This window comes from Trachypithecus francoisi, unplaced genomic scaffold, assembly GCF_009764315.1.
Source record: "Trachypithecus francoisi isolate TF-2019V2 unplaced genomic scaffold, Tfra_2.0 Lachesis_group0, whole genome shotgun sequence".
Lineage (NCBI taxonomy): Eukaryota > Metazoa > Chordata > Mammalia > Primates > Cercopithecidae > Trachypithecus > Trachypithecus francoisi.
The window spans coordinates 190879569-190900780 of record NW_022681453.1 but is presented as its reverse complement, the minus strand read 5'-3'; the positions used below and the strand labels follow the sequence as shown (position 1 = coordinate 190900780).

The 21212-nt window shown below is 38.4% G+C and overlaps 1 protein-coding gene and 1 long non-coding RNA gene across 4 annotated transcripts in view; one reads left to right on the top strand and one right to left on the bottom strand.

Moving 5' to 3' along the window:
- FGF12 (fibroblast growth factor 12) overlaps positions 1-21212 on the top strand; it is a 591075-nt gene that overhangs the window by 461081 nt on the left and 108782 nt on the right. The gene's annotated exons all lie outside the window — the stretch shown is intronic.
- LOC117084393 lies at positions 1160-20726 on the bottom strand. Its single transcript, XR_004437430.1, has 4 exons — positions 20556-20726; positions 18794-18937; positions 1344-1461; positions 1160-1259 (listed from the first exon to the last, which is right to left on the bottom strand). It is a non-coding gene; the product is annotated as an uncharacterized LOC117084393 (long non-coding RNA).

The following is a 21212-nucleotide window of genomic DNA, read 5'->3' as shown; positions in this document are numbered from 1 at the left end:
CTCTAACTAGCAGAAAACAGGGACAAGAGTGCACATGAGGATCAAAGTACAGTTTTATTATTAGTGGCAAGTGTCTAGTAGTTGGAAAAGCTGCGATGCAGAATTCAGTGTTGCTCTAAGACAGAACTGTAGGATTATTTCTGAGTCTCTGAATTAGACCTCAGAGCCTACCTGTGGAGAAAGCTGTGTCTGTAAGTGATCCCAAATGCTCTTATGCATTCAGCTTCGTGGAGTTTCTCTGGCAGAGCAGGAAAGAAGGAGAATTTCAGGCTTTTATGAGTGCAGTGAGATGAGAGAACCTGGGCTCTGTTTTAGAAGTGCTGACCGCGTGGAAATAGGAGAGGAATTCTTTGTCGCTATTCAGGCAGTGATATAAAGTAGTGCTTCCCCCACTGACCACTCTCCCACCACCTTTTAAACCTAAATAGCCCTATTCATTTTTTACATGGCCCAGTGAACATCAAGTTTTGACTAATGAGATTACCTGCATCTCATATGGAATAAAGATAGAGGGAGGCCACTGAAAATTGGTTTCTCTGTTGTGACAAATAAAGAGGGGAAAATTTACCCTTCTAAGAGAAAATGAGATTCTCTTCCAACCAGTAGTGATGACATGTGTACACAAATAACTATTCTAAGTAACATCTCCTAAACATTGAAATCCTGTAGCTATTTAATTATATGTGTGTGAAAATTATTTTCAATCCTTTTGTGAATACAGCTGAATATAAATGATCAAATAAATGCTTGTGCTCAACCTCATTCTTTAACGAAGAGTTTAGTTGCCTCTCTGATGTCAAATTATTAAAGATAATAATGTTTTTGTTTGGAAAGAAAGCAAGGTGAATCACAGTATGCTACCCAGAGCGAGTCACAACTGAAAAAGAACTTTTCATACTTTTATTACTATTATAAATAACATAAATAATAATAGTTCTTATAGACTGTGGTTCCATGTGTGCTAACCCCAGACTAGGTGTTTTATGGTGGTTACATTGATCTAATATTTTAGATAACATTCAAAAATATGTTTTATGCCATTCATGTCATGAAAATTTTTCTCATACCTGTTGTATGAGAAAAATTTACAATATTTAGATTACTTTTACATTATTTGCATTTTTTACCTTTTTTACATTATTTACATATTTTACATTATTTTTCAAGGGCCAGTCCAAGAGCCACCTCATCTGGGAAGTCCCTCCCAGTTTTCCCTCACATACATCATTTCTTGATTCTGGGAAATGCTGTAATACTGCCTGCAAAACATGGTCATTCCTTTTTCAACAGCACAAGGCATCCGTTTTATCTGTTTATGTGTATAGCTCTCAGGTCCCGCTTACCTCCTGGGCAGAAATTAAGCTTTATATGTCTCCTCGCTCTCCCCGAGTCATCACATCTGGTGCCTTATTTATAGTATATACTCTCTGCACTCTCTGGGCAATTTCTGTAGACTTGAAACTGTTCAAAAGAATGAACTTCTTAATATTAATTTAAGGTCATATTGTTTTAAAATATTAATTCAAGGTTCTATTGTTATATATGTTACAGCTCTCTGTCTCATATATGTATGTGTGTATATATGTACACATAAATATATATATGTGTGTGTATATATGAGACAGAGAGAGAGCTGTAACATATATATATCGATATACAGAATCTGTAGGCGTAAAGGCCTATGGAGCTTTTATATTTGACCCAATTAATTGACCTAGAACTCCTTGGAAGCCACAGTGAAAACAAAGAGATAGTCATTTACATACTTACTTTTTTATTTTGGTACACAGTACACTTGGCCACTCCTTAAAGAAAATTTTCAAACATCTCATAGTGGGAGTGTGGAGGGACAGCACACAGTGGAAGAGAATCCAAAACAAAATAGCTCTTCTAGTATAAATTATTTTTTGACTAGAGTAATAAGGGGGCATGTTCTATATTTAAGAATCTAGTAATTTTGCATTCTCTTGTCATCTAGATTCACCCATTCTGCCAAATTCATTAACTCATTCATTCGTTTACTCAAAAAATATGTGTTGTGTTGAGTACCTACTATGTACCAGATGTTCACCTAGGTATTGGTGAGAAGTGTGAGAACAAACGGAGCTTGCATTCTAAGGAATTAATCAGACGATTGTTCAGAAATATTTAGAAGATTGAAAATCTAACCTACACAATAAAATACACGTTTTGCTCAGTTATGATTTATTAAAAACACCACATATCACTTATGAATGTTCTTAAAGTGGATGAAGTGGCTGCCTACGGCAAATGAATAAGTAGTGTGTGCTCTGTATGTCACAGCAGTCAGGTGAGTGTAGGTTAATTCCTGTTTCTAATTTATACTGTTATTGGAGATTTATGGAAACAGTTTTGCAGGAAATCTCCAAGTAGACATTTTCACACTAGTATCTGTAGTGTAATCAGGAAAGTAGGAGGATTTGAAACACTGAAGCCTTTCCACTCTAGGACTGCATAAGGGCTCTAGGGAATAGTTTTGGAAGGGCTGAGGCACATATTCATTGTTTTAGGTAAGCCCTGGTTGCACTGTACTCAGAGGTCTACCCCTAATCCCTTCACCTCAGTCCTTTGGGATCTCTGAAAACTGTTTGCCCATGTGTTGCTAAGTGCCCAGGCTGAGGTCACAGTGCAACCTCCAGCAGTCTGGAGACATCTGTGAAGTCATTACAAAGATTATGTGTTGCATATAGAGCCTCTCAGAGGTGTATGTCAGTGTCAACTAAATGCCAGGCCACAGTATCTGCACACGTGAATACTGTCCCCCAAATTCATGTCTACTTCGAATCTCAGAATGTGACCTTATTTGGAAATAGGCTTTCTACATATATAATTAATTAAGGACCTTAAGATGATGTCATACTTGATTCAGAGTGGGTCCTCCCTCCAATGACTAGTGTCCTTATAAGATAGGGAGAGATGCAGAGATACACAGGTAGAAGGCCATGCATGTGAAGACAGAGGCAGAGGGTGAGGTGATGTGGCTACAAACCAAAAAACACCAAAGATTTTCATGAACCCCCCAAAGCTAGGACAAGGCAAATTAGGATTCTTCCCTAGAGAATTCAGAGGGAAGATGGCCTTGCTGACATTTTAGTTTCAGAATTCTGGCCTTCAGAAGTGTGAGATAATAAGTTTTTGTTGTCTAAACCATCCAGTTTGTGGTAATTGTAGTGGCAGCCCCAGGAAACTAATACACCCCACACACTGAATGCGAGAGACTGCAGCAAGTGTAAGGAAAACTGCAGCACAAATATCTGAGGCCCCGTCATTCAGTGTAGTGAATAAGTGGAAAACGGCATTTCTCTTGTCAAATCCTTTTTGTAATGAAACAGAATTTTCAAAAATAAATAAGACTTCACAGAAGGCCTAAATTTTACATTTTTAAAACAGGCCTTCTGTGGAAATATATCTGAGATATTACATCAAAGTCTTAAACATTTAAACTAAAAATTAGAATATTTTAGCTTATATTATTGTTATTTATCCTGTTGTTTCTGGTTTTATTCTGCACCTATCAACAGTCTATAGTCAGATCCTAGCTCTCCAACTAACTGATTAACTTTGGCAAATTACTCTTTCTGCCTCCGTTTCCTCACTTGTCAAATGAGGATGATAGTTCCTAGATATGGGTTCGTTGTGAGAAAAAAATAAAACCATAAATGTAAAGCATCGGGAGCAGTATCTTGCACATAAGAAGGCCTAAATCATGTCAGATACTATACAGATTTCTGCTCAGCGACTTGAGATTTGCTTTGAAGAGGCACTAGAAATACAACTATTGATTTTACAATAGCAAAAGACTTATGTGAGAAGAAATGAAATTCTGGAAAACATTTTGTAATCACAGATAATTATAATATATATGGAGAGGAAGTAAAATATTGAGTAATTTTCTAATTTTGTAACTAGTAAGTAAAGAGACCAAATACCATGTTTCATATTTTAAACTCTGAATTCTCGTTACATTTCTTATTTAATGCTAAGCTATGACAAGGAAATAAATGTGTTATCTGCTCCATTAACTAAAATTTGTTTGGAAAAAAACCTCATTACATTTGCAAAGTAGCATTTACAAAACAAGCTGCCAAAACAGCTGTGCAGTTCTAAAAATAATAATAATGAATCTATGTATAACCCCATCACACTCTCTTGAAAAAAAAAACACACATTTAGGCTTCTTTGATCTTTGAAACTGTCTTTTATTTTCATCCAGTTGACATGTTATAAAAATATTTTTGATTGCATGTTAAGATAGCATTTTTTCAAGACTATCTCTTATGTAAATGTAAATTTTAAAAATATTTCATCAGCCCTGCAGTCAAATGCAAGGCTAAATTGTTTGCATAATTTAATATGCATTAGCTGCCCACCACACACATATTCTTTTAGAGCAGGAAATCAAATTCAAATCTGGAAGCATCCCTGGAGACTCTCTAGTCCATTTCTTTAATTTAATCGGCATGGAAGCTCAAGCCCAGAACATGTAAGTTATTTACCCCATGCCGCACAGCAAGATAGTTAGTGACAGACCTGTTGTACCGCCCTCCTTCCTTTTTAACTTTTGTTTTATTGTTTATGATACAGCTGAGTCCTCACAAATTGATCTAGGGGAAATCTCATTCAGGATTTCTGGTGTAGATGCTGACTTTGCTGCTCACTCACTATGTCACGTGCCTCGTCGATAGGACTGTAGGCTCTGATGCTCAACTGACAGGTGTTAATTGCTGACCATATCACTTGCTGGCTGTGAACTTTAATATCTCTATGCCTCTGTTTCTTCATCTATAAAATGGGGACTATAATAGTGACTACTTCATAGGATTGTTATGAGAAATAAATGAAATAAATATATGAAATGCTTAGAAAAATGTCTGTCTATTCATTCAATTCAAGCAAGTTATTGATTGTCCTTTTTTTTTTTTTTTTTTTCTGAGACGGAGTCTTGCTCTGTCACCCAGGCTGGAGTGCAGTGGCCGGATCTCAGCTCACTGCAAGCTCCACCTCCCGGGTTTATGCCATTCTCCTGCCTCAGCCTCCCGAGTAGCTCGGACTACAGGCGCCGCCACCTCGCCTGGCTAGTTTTTTTGTATTTTTAGTAGAGACGGGGTTTCACCATGTTAGCCAGGATGGTCTCGATCTCCTGACCTCATGATCCGCCCGTCTCAGCCTCCCAAAGTGCTGGGATTACAGGCTTGAGCCACCGCGCCTGGCCACTATTGATTGTCTTGAAGTGGTCTCTCTTAGAGTCATGTTCTTTACCTATGAAATGAGAGACATATTTATCTCACACTGTCTGTCTAGGTTAAATAAAGTTCTTTATGGGAATGTACATGATACATATATAGAGATATATGTGAACTCATACATGAACCAAGCATGACTTATAAGGTAAAATCAATGTACAAATTGATCAGTTTCGTTAACTGTCCTTTAAAAATTTATACACAAGGAAAATTTTCCCATATCCTTGGATGAAACTCATCATTTTTCTTCAAGTTGTAAAACACGTATTCACTTAATAAGTAAATTTCCCAGATCAATAGAACATAAACACTTCCTCTGTTATTCAAAGGTTATTCATTCCACATTGTCATCCACAATCAGGCCCTAACTGTGACATTCTTGCAGGAAGGCCATCAAAAATTTTAGTCACCTCCACTGCCCAAACCAACCACTATGTTTAATATCTTCAGGACTAGTTAGAATATGGAGAGGGAGGAGCAGGAAGGGAACCAGAGAACTGGTACTTGACTGATACTTCAATAAGACTCTATTGGGAGTAGCTCTTACCTACTGTGGTTTTTAAGGGTTTTTTAGGGACTTCCCTTTGTGGGCTGTCCAACTGGAACTCTGTCAGTTCAGTGATGACTCCTCACCTTCAAACCACTTTTCCATCAGCTCTTGGTTTTCCACTTTCTACCATATGTAGGTTTTTCCTGTTATTTAAAGCCTCATTTCCTCTTATCCTGCTCGCTTGGCCTGGAGTTTTAAAAGACTCTAGGCTGGTTCTTTTTTACCATATGGCGCATATCTGTTCTAGAAGTATTATACACTCATTCTCCTCTGTCTTGACCAGCTTTGGGAATGCCGTTCAGTCAAAATATAGGATGAGCTCCTCCCCCTTGCTTTCTGCGTTCCTAGGTGGGACTGTATGTTGACATTGGTGTCCTGTGCTTCTCAGTACAGTGGGAAAATCAGAAACTCTCCATGGTCCTATTGAAGGCCTTTTTCTAGGTTTGAGATGAAGAAATTATCAAGCCCTGCTCTTAAACTTTCTATGTCTTCCTTGTAGAATTTAGAGCAGTGTAACCAATTTCTGTGTTACCTATTTTCAGATTTCTATATTTTCTGGAATAAAATTTTAGAATTCATATCTTTTATTCCCTGATGCCTCAGTCAAGGTTTGTCATTTTAAAAAAATCCTGTTACATATGTAATGTCATTCATCAATATCTGTTAACACAGTGATGATTTTCAGTCTTTAATATAGATAAGCCGACTGATTGGTAACAGCATCAGACCTTTAAAGGAGAAATGTGGCTGGGCGGGGTGGCTCACACCTGTAATCCTAGCACTTTGGGAGGCTAAGGCGAGTGGATCACGAGGTCAGGAGTTCAAGACCAGCCTGGCCAACATGGTGAAATCCCGTCCCTACTGAAAATACAAAAATTAGCTGGGCGTGGTGGCAGGCGCCTGTATTCCCAGCTACTCAGGAGGCTGGGGCAGAAGAATCGCTTGAACCCGGGAGGCAGAGGTTGCAGTGGGCCAAGATTGTGCCACTGCACTCCAGTCAGGGTGACAGAGTGAGACTCTGTCTCAAAAAAAGAAAAGGGGGAAATGTATGTGTACGGGATAGGAGCTGCAGGGACTGTGACAGCCAGATCCTCATACAGATGCTGGACGGTGGACTTCCCTGCTCTACACCCAAGGAGGAAAGAATGTTCACTGTAAAGACCCATGCAAACAGTGGTGAGCACTGCAACACAGTCGTAGTTTCTGCAAGCAATACTCATAGTTGCCCAGTTAAAAATAATAAGGGATTTGCCTCTTTTGGACCAAAAACTTCATGTGAAAACCCTATAGAGATTGATCAAACAGCTGCCCCCACTGCAGACCAAGCATCATTCTTTGTTTTCCCTTGAAAACCATCTTTACTGTGTCTCTTGGTTTTGCAATAACAGCAGTTATGCATACGGACAGAAATACTTACAGAATGCTTTCTCATTCAGCGCAAAAAAAAAAATAAGTGTTTTATGACTGCCCCTCAAATTTGGCTCTTCTTACCAACTTGTGGCTTCTCCCTTCTGGCCTAGGCATATCTCTAACACCTGAATAAACTTGAGGGAATATTTTCACTTAGAAACAATCTATTCTGTGATAGGAACAGCATGAATCATTTTATCAATGAACGGAGAGTATACGGGCCACCAGAAAACATTTCCTCTGCTGCCTTAAGGTTCACTGAAAATTATTGACAAGAGGCAGATTGAGAGGAAAAAAGCATATAAATTTATTTGATCATAGTTTTACATGACATGAAGCCTTTCAGAATGAAGGCCCAAAGAAGCAGGGGAATGATTTATCCCTTTTTATTCTTAGGTTTAACAAAGTATGGACAGTATCCTGTAGAAATATGATTGGACAAAATGAATATGATTTAATGTTAATAGACTGAGTAGGGAAACTCAGTAAAACCTGTCTGTCTAGATTTTTCTTGGCCTTTCTGAGTACGTATTCCTTTCTTCTGAGTGTGGTGAGGACCCTCTCTGGAAAGGGAATCTTATTACCTATGGTTAAACAAGGTAGGTCAGATAATATTTTCATAGCCAGTTTTTATACAGAAAGGTAGAGGGGGCAAGTTAGAGTAATATGTTAAGGTTTTTGGCTGGCTTCAGGGAAAAGGGGTTCTGGTTTCTATCACCCACCTTGGGAAAGAAGGGGTCTAGTTTCTATGGCTCACCTCAGGAAAAAATGGAACTGAGAGGCAAGAGGACAGGAAAGGGACAGAAAAAGATTGGGTTCTCAGGCCTTCAGTTGGGGGTATTGTTCTCTAACTTGCAACAAGAACATTAAAATGAGAATCATTTTCAGAAAAGCACCTTGGTTTTCTGTGAGTTTATAAGAAAACAAATTTAAAACCAAGCTGTAACCAAAAAAGTAGTGAATCTACACTCTAGGACTTTGTCGGAACACATTCAGAGCATTGTAATTTGCGCTGGATGATGACTTAAACAAACCTGTCCATTTTACTCAGCACTAAATTTCTAGTCTTCATCTGGGTTGTTGTGTAAGCCTGGGATTTGTCCATTGTACCCATGCATTTCCTCTTGAAGTTGTGCTCTTGTGAGGGAAAGGAAACTTTAGTGCTTACACATGGACTGTGTTTTCTGCAGTGACTGTACGACTGGTGAATCCGCTCTCCTGTCAGTGAGCATTGGTTTCCACGTGTTTGCTTTTTGAACACTGCATGTATGAGCCTCTTTAACGCCAAGGCTTGATGAGTCTTAATGAATTGCTGACTGTTAACATTGATAATCTAGAAAAGTAAGTAACATTATTCCATCTCTTATCAGTAGGTGTTGGTTTTATGTGGAGTGCTGTGATATATACAAGATGCTCTTGGTAATATAATTTACGTTAGTTTCAAATTACAGGGAAAGGGATTCCAGTCCATCCCGGTGAGGTGACAGTGAGGCAATATCCTTAGCTGGGAGGTTGGAATGTGGAGTTGTTTAACAAAGTGGTCAATCCAATCTCATGATTTATAATCTTTCATAATTTCCTGTAGAACAAGAAATAAAGTCCAAATTTTTTGGCTTGACATTCATATTTCTTCATATTTTGTCCCCAAAGTACATTTCTAGTTGTTTAGCTTACTTATACTTTACTTAAGTAAAAACGATATCTTATCGTTCCTTGGGCAAACTCTCTCCATTATTTTTCTATTGTATTTTCCTGTATGGTTTCTACCAATCTTTTTAGTTCCCACTTAGAAAACACCACCTTCACAAAACCTTTTCTAGTTCCAACAGGTGGATATAATTCAAAGACAAAATTACAACAGATTTTAGTTTGAAGATCCTAATTGTTTTTGATTTACCATTCTGGAATCAGGCAATTTTGCATTCTATAAATAGAATGAATATTTCAGTGAGCTGAGCAGAGGAGTTTGGTTTGACAAACAGAAAAGCGTAGAGGAAAACAGAAAGAGAGAACAAAAAGCAAATTGGTCTTTTCAAAGTTACCTTCCTTGCAAAGGTTAATGCAGGAGGAACTTCCTTACGATGATAGCTAAAACTGTCCTGTTTAGGGATGTGACTCTCTCCAGATTCCTTAAAAGGTCAGATAAACTACTTAGTTTTGGCTTGGTGAGGAATTTCAGCATGAGTGACTCTATCTTGGTTTGGTCTTTTGGGCTTGGTGCAAGGGCTCAGTCTAACCCGATGGCTTCCTATAACTTTTATTTATCTATGAATAAGGTCTGGTTACTTATAGATAGCTCTCATGCCAGGTACTGAACAAAAGAAATAATAGATACTAATCATCTGTAGTCTAAAACGTTAATACGCAGCTTCATTATCTGTATTATTTGAAAGATCTGTTTTCACTTTGTTAGGATTTTTTTTTTTTTTCCTCTTTACAAACAGTTGAAGAACCTGCCCTAGGTTCTTAAAGCATGATTTAAAGAAACACCTAAACCATGGACTTTGTGCTGATGGCATCGGGACAAAGAAAATGTGAAGCCTTCCACAGTGATGAATATGAAGGAAACACGTTTATTTGCAAAAGCTCTATGTTATTAGCAACTTTGCTTCTTTAGTGCCACACTGTGTCCTTGTCATGTCCTTAACTGAACATCAGTCATGCTAATTTGGACAAATGCTTACGTATCCTTAAAGTATTGACATATGACGTATCCTTGACATATTCACATATTATTGGATTCAACTTCAGAAAAGCCAGGAGATTAGATAGTAGCTGTAAGTAGAATCATTTCTTCTATATTCTCTCTCTCTCTCTCTCTTCCTCTCTCCCGTCTTCTCTCTCCTCTCTCTTCCTCTCTTTCTTGCCAAATTCTTAAACCCTGACTACCCTAGTTTACACCAAATAGTTTTTCTGATTAGCCATCAGTGTGACTGCCTTCCTATTTTTACTACTCTATATCTTCTCTCAAGTGAGTTAATAGGTATAGTTCTGGTGAGGTATATAAACAGTAGGCAAACATGGAATTTTTGAAGTACTTTCTCCGTTATTTATTTTTGGTATGGCTTACTCTACATATTTTATATACATAAATACTTGTCACTGAATTTCTCACTGTAATATTTTGGTAAGTGTGCATACTAAATATGTTATTTTACAAAGATTCTTGTATTTGGGAAATTTTTACTCTGCTCTACTTTGATAGGTAATAATGTAATAGGAAGATTTATTCTGGAATTTCAGTATATCTCTGGATATAGGAAATAATCTTTCTTAACTCTACTTCCTTTTATTTTTTCTGTAGCAGTATCTTTAAACATAGAATATTGAGTATTTATATGATGTCACAAAAGGCAATTAGGATGTGTTAACCTTGAGGCATCTATTTTAGGTTTTATGTTTGTAACAATCATCTTCAGCCTGGATAATTATCTGTCTGATGGCGATCAATCATTATGATGCTGATGACAGGCATTTTTCATTGTTTTCAGTTCTACATTTTTTTTTTTTTTTAACTCACTCACTTGACATCCTAAAGACTCAAATCCTTGAATTAATCCACTGAGCAGGAAGGACATGGGCAGCAAGCAGAGAAGCCAGTTCGTCCGCTGGCTGTCTCAAGGTTGCAAAACCAAATTGAATCCTTCCATCTATTATTTTTACAAGCATTTTTTAAAGAAAAAGTTTTACAAGAGTGGAAGTAAATTTTCCAAAGTCTTGACACGCCCAGTGTCAGATATGCGTTCATTCATTTAACATTTACTGAGGGTATACCATGCCCAAAGCCCTAGGGAAGAATATTTACCACCTTGAGAATGGTTTGCAGCCCAGTCACAGACATGGATGTGCAAACAGCCACTAATGCCAAGAGATGCTGCATGACTCCTTGAGCTTACGTCTGAATGCATCCTGAGCTGTTGGTGAGGCAGAACTCTAAATATTGCCTGGCATGCAGGACTCTCTTGGAGGCTCCACGTCTGTCTGTGCCCATAACCCAGCTTCAGCCCCAGGGAAACTTGGTCTTTTTGTCTTTATTTACAAGTTTGTGTTTTGGGAAGTTTTCGTCTTTCTCCTTGGATCAGAGTATACTGTATGTATTTTCCCTTTTCCACTATCATGGAAGCTAAAACAGTAGGAATGGCAGTGTCTCTCAACCTCATTCATATGTATAAATTCAGAGTGCTACGTGCAGATGTTTGAATGGATTTCCCCATTAACACATTTATGTAATAGCATAAGTGGTTCAGTAGCTTCTGTTGGAAGAAGAGGTTGATTTTGTTATGAAGGGAGTAAATTCCCTCATAGAGAACACTTTGCCCACAAGTGATAAAACTAACTTGCCCTTAGTTATGTGGGAAGCATGGCTCTATCCACTTCACCTCTTCTCTTCCTTCCTTGAAACCAATCTTGCAAAACTGATTCTAAAAATTTATTCAGCATTTTCTTCCCATCTATCAAGGTTTGAAAAAGAGATGGAGGTTGAGATAGACCATATTTTTTCTTCTGAAACTGGAAGGATTTGTCTATGAAACAGGTTGTGTAAGTGATGGCTTGCCAAGTTTAGCAAATCACAAGTCAAGGAGCATCAGACTGGGAAAGGATCTTTCCTTTCATCCATGAATATTTTTACAATGGCTATGATCAGCTGGGCCATTTTTGGGCTCTCTTAGTGGTGGAGAGCTCCCTCTCTTTCAATGTGCACATTCTCTGAAACACAGGGAAAAATCAAGCAAGTTGGAGCCTTGTGACAAATGAGCCATAGTTATCCTGCCTCATCCCTACGCTGTTTCTTCTTTGTTTTGCTCAAATAAGGAAGTATCATTTAAAAGAGTACCAAGCATATCATATACTTATAGAGCCCCCTTCTCGATTTTAGGGGATTTATATTCATTTAGTGGAGTGGTTTGTAAGTTGATGATAATTAGGATCAACTATGCCCTGTAATCATGCAGCCATATTTCATTGGTTACATTTTATTTTATTTAAAAAATGTTTTAAAGTAGTTTTTTACTTTCATGAAATGGATTACATTTTGACATGGCAATTTCACAAAATCAGATAATATGAACACATAACCTCCCCCTCCCCTTTTCTTGTCTGCAATGGAACAAAGTTAGGCTTGAAATGAAGTGAGCCTTACTTGAAGCATAGCTGCCACAAAAAAGCAATAACAGTGATTGAAAATGCCTAGAATAAACTGTGTCTGTATGAAATGCTTTTTAAAAAAATTTTGGATTTGTCTCTGAGTGATTATTTCATTTTCAGATGACTCTAAGGAACTTGGGCTGTTAATATTTTAGTACAGCTCTCTGAATTTTCCAGGACTCACCATTATTTTTATTAGTCATTCCTAATATCACTTGGAGGAAAGTCAATATTCTTCCCTCTCCTGTCTTCCCAGAAAACCCTAGAACTGGATGAGAGAAATGAGTAGGACCACATCAGATTCTAGGCAAGAGTCACAATTAGAAGATTAGCTTTGGGCCGGGCGCGGTGGCTCAAGCCTGTAATCCCAGCACTTTGGGAGGCCGAGACGGGCGGATCACGAGGTCAGGAGATCGAGACCATCCTGGCTAATACGGTGAAACCCTGTCTCTACTTAAAAATACAAAAAACTAGCCGGGCGAGGTGGCGGGCGCCTGTAGTCCCAGCTACTCGGGAGGCTGAGGCAGGAGAATGGCATAAACCCAGGAGGCAGAGCTTGCTGTGAGCTGAGATCCGGCCACTGCACTCCAGCCTGGGTGGCAGAGCAAGACTCCGTCTCAAAAAAAAAAAAAAAAGAAGATTAGCTTTGAAGAGCCTTTTTTTTTCTTTTTTCTTTCTTTTTTTTTTTTTTTTTGAGACGGAGTCTCGCTCTGTCACCCAGGCTGGAGTGCAGTGGCCGGATCTCAGCTCACTGCAAGCTCCGCCTCCCGGGTTCACGCCATTCTCCTGCCTCAGCCTCCCGAGTAGCTGGGACTACAGGCGCCCGCCACCTCGCCCGGCTAGTTTTTTGTATTTTTAGTAGAGACGGGATTTCACCGTATTAGCCAGGATGGTCTCGATCTCCTGACCTCGTGATCCGCCCGTCTCCGCCTCCCAAAGTGCTGGGATTACAGGCTTGAGCCACCGCGCCCGGCCTTGAAGAGCCATTTTAAGGCATCTCAATAAACCAAGGAGTCAGTCTGTAGCCTGGGAAACTGTGAATCCTCTGGATACTTCTTTTTATCGTGCTGCAAAACTAATGTCCTCAGCTTCTCTACCTCTTCCTTGGGACATATTGAATGTCTGTCTTTCAGACTCCTGCATTAAGTTGCCTTTGTGTTTGTTTATAAAACATTCAGATGTGATACATGAGATTGGATTGATCTAATTTGGGGATGAGGATTGGGAAAGACTTCCCCCCAAACAGGAATATTTGAATTGATATCTAAAGGAAAAGTTAGGAGTAAACTAAGTAAAGGTTGGAAGATACCATTAGTAGAAAGAACGAAGGCAGAGGTGATAGGGAAAGCTAGAGATAGGCAGGGAGGTGGGAAATGGTAAGTGAGGCTTGTAGGTTGGATTTCAGAGATGGGTGGGATACTCTGATGGGAGTTTAAATCAGCAATTTGGAGCCACATCAGACTTTGCCCTTGCTATTGTAACGTTTCAGCCTTGCTGTTGTAACTTCCAGCAAATGGGCTGAGACTCAAAGTCACAATAGTTCTGGTTGACAGTGATTATAGCATTCAACAATGCAGATACTTATGTTGACTCAAAAAAGCAAATAACACAGAATACAGGAGAAAAGAATTTGAAGAGTGCTTGAACCTCTGAACTCATACAAAGCCAGCAGATGTATTGGATGTTATTAAATACATTGACATGAAGAAGGTGCTACAGTTTCAAGCATGAGGCTTATTCTTCCTTGTTAATCAGAAATGATGCATGGATGTCTTATAGAATGTCCATGATATTTCATGCCAGAGTTAATAACTTTTAGATGACACTTGGAGAGAAAACTGTGGCAATGTCTAATTGATTGATCTGGGTCCAGTTTTTTAAGAACCATCCTTACTGCAGGGAATGAGGCTGCCTGCCAATATACTATCTGAGAAACTCAGAAGGGCAAGAAAAACCTACATATCAATTCAATTTAAATTGAATTTGAGGCGTTTTTGGTGGAATTCTAACATCCCACCAACACCCATTATTTCTCCCTATTTTCTTCCCATTGGATTAGTGTATTCTTTTATTCTCCTTCCCTTCCTTCCTTCCTTCCTTCCTACCTTCCTTCCTTCCTTCCCACTTTCCTTCCCTCCATCCATTCATCTGTCTTTCCTTTCTTTCTTCTTTTTAAAAATTTCAGCATAGCAGTTTTCTACAATCTGGAGGAATATACGGGTTATATAAGTGTGGAAACATATTTGTCATTTTAGTTTACCTTTGCTGAAATTGTGAAGGATACCTAAAGTATAAGATATAATAGTTCTCTTAATTTTTTGTGACTTGGCTCATCCAGAATTAGTTTGTCACCTCCTGGAAAGCACTTTACATCTTATTTCTCTCCCAGTACCCTTCATGAGATCTGCTATGGTACATAGTAACTTAGACTGAATTATTTTTCGTTTCTTAGTTCACTTTGCCCAATAATAGAAGGGGAGAAAGGAGGGATTTTATGAAATGTTGATATAGTGGGATAACATGAGTGGAGAATTTCAAGAAAGTTCAGTTCTTTGCTCATGAATTGATTTTTTTTTTTTTTTTTTTTTTTGAGACGGAAGTCTGGCTCTGTCGCCCAGGCTGGAGTGCAGTGGCCGGATCTCAGCTCACTGCAAGCTCCGCCTCCCGGGTTCACGCCATTCTCCTGCCTCCGCCTCCCAAGTAGCTGGGACTACAGGCGCCTGCCTCGTCGCCCGGCTAGTTTTTTGTATTCTTTAGTAGAGACGGGGTTTCACCGTATTAGCCAGGATGGTCTCGATCTCCTGACCTTGTGATCCGCCCGTCTCGGCCTCCCAAAGTGCTGGGATTACAGGCTTGAGCCACCGCGCCCGGCCTCATGAATTGATTTAACAGTTACCAACTAAGGTGCAGAAAATTAAGTGCCATATTACATGTAGCCTGAGGCTCCTTGGAGAGAAGAAAAATGCTTTTGCTTTTCATTGAGCTGTGGGAAATTGTTTCAAGACCATCAGGAAAAGCTTTATTTCTGTGAAAAATAGCTCTATGGTCATCAGAGCAAAAGGGCCTTGAATTCTATATTGTGAAAGATTTGTACTGAATAAACCACTAAGTCTTGACTCCATTGACCTTGAAATGTGGGAGGATGTGGAACACAAAATTGAAATTGTGACCCACAAAAGTTATTCTTTTTTCAGTAATACTACAGTATTACAAATATTCCATGTTCATTGATGAAACACCTAGTCACTAACCTGAATGGATGTCAATTTCGTTTCTCTTTATAACACAGGGCTCACTAACAGTCTTCAGACTTTCAGTCATTTATTAAACTCAGAAATTTGCCTTAATAAAATCATTTCAAAGAAGAAAAAAAAAAGAGCTGTACATATGAAGATATTCTTTGTAGTGTTAACTATAATAGTAAAAGATGGAAACAATTTAAATACCCAATGGTTTACAAATTATTAAATGAATTTACATGCCAAGAGGTAAAGAAATATTCTATGGCCATTAAGAGTTTTTGGGTAGACTCTGCAACTGCAGAAAATTGGCTCCAACCTAGTGTTATATAGAGGAACTAAATAACTAGTCATAATAAATATAGCATTTATTAGGTCCTTTTAATGTGCCAAACACTTTTGAAGAGGTTTATGTTTATTAAGCCTAACAGTAATATTATTAGGTAGGTACGATTATTATCCCTTATTTACACATGAAGGAACTGAGCAAGATTGCAGGGCTGATAACCCTGGATTTGGGATTCAAATGGAGAAAGCCTGTCTCCAGAGTTCACATTTAACCAGTACTGTGTATACGATCAACAAATGGCTCTATGTACATTGATTACATCTGGTAACACTGAGTGCAGATTAAAAAGCTAGGAGATTATAGAGAAATAAAATTAGTTAAGACTGCTGAAATTTGGAAGAGAGGCATTTTAAAAAAAATTTTCTTTTATGTTCTAGTGGGTGGTTTTCACTATTTAAAAACGTCTTAGTAGGGCTGGGTGTGTTAGCTCATGCCTGTAATCTCAGCACTTGGAGAGGCCAAAGCAGGTGGATCACTTGAGGTCAGGAATTTGAGAACAACCTGGTCAACATGATGAAACACTTTCTCTACTAAAAATACAAAAATTAGCCCAGCGTGGTGGCATGTGCCTGTAATCCCAGCTACTAGGGAGGCTGAGGCAGGGGAATCACTTGAACCCAGGAGGCAAAGGCTGCTGTGAGCCAGGATCATGCCACTGCACCCCAGCCTGGGTGACAGAGTGAGACTCCATCTCAAAAAAATAAAAAATAAAAACTGAAAAATAAAACATAAATAAATAAAAATAAAAATGTTTTAGTAATATGTAATATTTGCATACTAAGTTCAAACTTTATTAAAGTAGGCTATTGTATTAGATTATTCTTGCATTGTTATAAAGAAATACTTGAAACTGGGTAATTTATGAAGAAAATAGTTTTGATTGGCTCACAGTTCTACAGGCTTTCTAGGAAGCAGGGTGCTGGCATCCCCTTGGTTTCTAGGGAAGCCTCAGGAAGCTTACAGTCATGACAAGGCAAAGGAGGAGCAGGCATGTCACATGGCAAAATCAGAGCAAGGCAGGGGAGAAGCCACACACTTTACACAGCCAGATCTCATGCAAACCCAGAGAGAGAGTTCACTTATCATCAAGGGGATAACCTAAGCCATTCACGAGGCATCTGCCCCCATGATGCAAACATCTCCCACCAGGCTCCACCTCCAACATTGGAGATGACATTTCAAAATGAGATTTGGGCAGGGACAAATATCCAAACTATATCAGCCATCACCTAGTATGAAAGAAAAGAGCTATCTATCCCATATGGCCTCTTACTCCATTTGAAAACCCATGTCTAGAGGTCTGGGGTTAAGTCTAGTTTTAGATAAAGGCCACCACAGCACCCCAGATGGTGAAAGAGTAGATGCTTGAAGGATGAGCTCTTTGTGGAAAATTGGAAGCAGCAGAATTTGCTAGTATGTAGAGCAGATAAGTGCAGTCTGGGTAATCAGTTTATAATCCTCTAGCCTATGATGCGAAAGTGACAAAGAAAATAGCTCCATCTGGCATAGGAAATATTTACGTTAAACATTAGGAAGAACTTCTGAGATTTCATAGTATTGTGCTGGGTTGTGTATTCATGTTTTTTTTTTTTTTTTTTTTTTTTTTTTTTTTTTTTTTTTTTGAGACGGAGTCTCGCTCTGTAGCCCAGGCTGGAGTGCAGTGGCCAGATCTCAGCTCACTGCAAGCTCCGCCTCCCGGGTTTACGCCATTCTCCTGCCTCAGCCTCCTGAGTAGCTGGGACTACAGGCGCCAGCCACCTCGCCCGGCTAGTTTTTTGTATTTTTTAGTAGAGACGGGGTTTCACCGTGTTCGCCAGGATGGTCTTGATCTCCTGACCTCGTGATCCGCCCGTCTCGGCCTCCCAAAGTGCTGGGATTACAGGCTTGAGCCACCGCGCCTGGCCTATTCATGTTTTAAAATAAAAGCTTTATCTTTAAATCTGAGATATCCATCCCTTGGGGGAACGAGGATACTCAAATAGAAACAGAAAGGATTCTTACAAAGTGGGAGGTGAAGCACCGTATAGAATAGAGAATATGTGATGTGAAAGGAGAACTATGATGTATGTTAAACTTATTAAAGATGCATTTTTAAAAATTTGTGATTTTTGGTGCAAAATTGTCTATAATGGGTTTTTATGATTTTGAATGGCACAGAAATTATGTTTTATAATTTAAAATGTTCTATAAAATTTTTAACATTAGGAGTCCATGAATAGGTTTAGGTAACTTATACAGCAAATTTCTGTATGTGCACATGAATATTTTCAGGAAGGGAAATCCATGGTTTTAATCAAATGTTTATAAATGTCAACAATGCCAAATTTACTACTATAACGTCTCCACTGATATGTTACAGGAAAAGAGAGGACTGAATGGTAATTTAGGTAGATAGATGACAGACAGATAGATGATAGATATAGAGACAGATATATAAATATAGTCTCTTTCATAGACTTGGAGAATCTTCTTGGGCCCTGCTAATGTTGTTAATATTCTCATTAGAAAGAGAAGATAGAATCTTCTTATTAAACTCTCATTGGAAATGGAAATAACTAACATGTATTTAAATACCTTTATTCTATGGCCATCGAAAAGTGTAATGCATGGGAATTTTAGATGGGGGCTGCAGCTATACCTTGCACATTGTGTTGTGGCATAAAGATGGATCAGGGCATTGAGATGATACACTGGGGTTCTTCTTGGAAACGCTATGCTGCCAGTCAGTCAAGCATAGTTATCTAAGATGCATTAATCAACCATGTAACCTGTGATTCCCTCTCAGACGAAATCACCTCTCCAAGGACTAAGACTCAATTAAACCTCCATCGCTTACCTTAGTGACATCTGTTCTTCGCATTGTCAGGAAATCTGTTGTCATTCTTTAGAAAGCAGCCTTTCAGGTTTCATGTAATCGAAGACTACAGGTGCCAAAAATTTAAATTAGCATGAAACATCTGATTCCTCAAGGCATCGGTTCCTTGAAGCAAATAACCAATGAGAAGAGATTTATTCTCTTTTATAATTCACGTTTTTATTGCTTTTACTTTAGTAAGAACTTTATTGAGGTATAAGTCACGTCATAGATATTTTTTCTTGAGTTTCTTTTCCTTTTGTTTTGTAAAAGTGTACTTATGCATGTGTGAGGTAGTGTGTGTGTGTGTGTGTGTGTGTGTGGTATTTAAAGAGAGCAAATAGACTTTTGAAAAGAACATGGTTAATAAAGCCATTTGGGTTAGTAATGCAGGATGGAGTAAGATTGATGGAGCAGCAGAAAAAAATGGAATATATTCAAAGTTTCTAATTAACATAACCATTTTCTCACTAAATGACTCTTTTGACTCTGGCAGTTGCTATTGCTATGACATATTTTAATTTATACCCTAAAGCCAAGTGGAATATATGTCTTCATAGGTAAAATATAGCAAGATAGAAATTAGACAGAGTCTAATATTTGACACTTATTGAAGAAAGCCTTTCTCTGACATTCCTTTGACCGAAACTCCTAGTTAACATGTTGTCTATTATTTGGGAGTGCAGTAAACCTACTTAAATTACTTAAAGTAATTTATTTAAGTGGGGGGTTACTTAAAGTAAACCCCTACTTGGTTGTTCATTTTCATCTTCATTCAGCTTTTCATTTGTTCAGCAAACATTGAATGTCCCCTATATATAAGGCCCTATCTGTGCTTAACATTGTGCAAGTCCTGAAATTAATAAGAAATAATTCTGCATTTAAGAAGGGTCTTAGACATAACCAAAGTACAAGGTAGATTAAGGATCATAATATGACAGACTGGTAAACAGAACGCTGTGGAAACATAGAGAAAGCAACTAATTTAAACTGAGCAGTCAGAGACGATTGCATGAAAATACAATATTTTGTTATGCCTTTGAAGGACCACAGTACGAGTTTGGCAGGTAGAGAAGGAGAAAGGGTGCTAAGTACTTCCAACTTAAGGAAAACATTAATTTATTAAGTGCTTTTTTATGTGCAAAACAGTCTGCTAAATGAATTCTTTCCTATGAGCCAATTCTTTATGCCCATAATGCATAGAAGAAAACGGAAGCTTGCAGAGATTCAGTTTATTTTCAGGCCAAAAGAAAGAGCAAGTAACAGAGTCACTGCCATATTTGCTAAGCCGAAAGGCATTTCTTTTTTTCATTATTGTGTCAGAGAGAGGTTGGCAAACCTTTGCTTAAAGAGCCAGATAGTAAATATTGTGGGCTTTTTACACTACGCAATCTGTGTCACAATTACTCACCTCTGTCATGGTATACACCAGACTCTCTGGTGTATAGCTTAAAAGCAGCCATACGCCATAAGTAAATGAATGAGCATGGCTGTGTTAAAAAAAACAAAAACAAAAACTCATTTATGGATATTGAAAATTAAATTTTACACAGTTTTCATGTTTCTTCAAATATTCTTCTTTTTAATTTCTGAACTATTTAAAAATGTTAAAACTGTTCTTTGCTCATGACTCTACAGAATCAGGGGGTGGGCTGGATTTGCCCTGTGGGACATCCTTTGCCGACTCTTGATGCTTTATCAATACTTATCATGAGAAATAATTAAGGAAGAAGGAGCCACTTACCCTTTCTATGAGGCCCTTCGCATCACACAACTCCTGGGTCTTCATTTGATTCTTAGTCCGTCTGAATAGCACTGCCTGCAATTGTGGACTCTGCAGTTTGAGTGACCAGTAAACTCCCAACACCGAGGAATATAACATCGCATGTTACTTCCTCTTACACAGATGCATCTGTCGAAAAAGAGTAGGTTAAAAAATCATCTGAGATAAGACTTGACTCTGTTATTGACCAAAGAAATGTTTCCAGGCCAGCTCTTCAAGTGAGCAAAGTTGTGTCATACTTAAGTTACCTTGTTTGTCAGTCTTTAAAGAGCAAGGGCTTTTGATGTTTTGTCCTTTATCTTCAATGATTCCCTTTTTTATTAAAAAATATGAAAAAAACCCTGAAGGTTGACTTACTTATAAAGTGAAAATGATGCAAGCCTGATGATGTCCTTAGAAAGCGTTGATGGTATCCTGTATACTTGAATATACCTAGTGAGTTCTAACACACCTGAATGGCCTTGATGTAGACCAGAACATTTAGAGAGACAGAGACAAAGCAGCTGGCATCAGACGGTGGATCCCAGGGACGTTTTAAGGCTCACTAGACATTTGCTGTAAGTTTCTAGGGCTAGTCTTCTGGAATTCCACTCTTGTTGGCTGAGAAGTAGAGTCTTG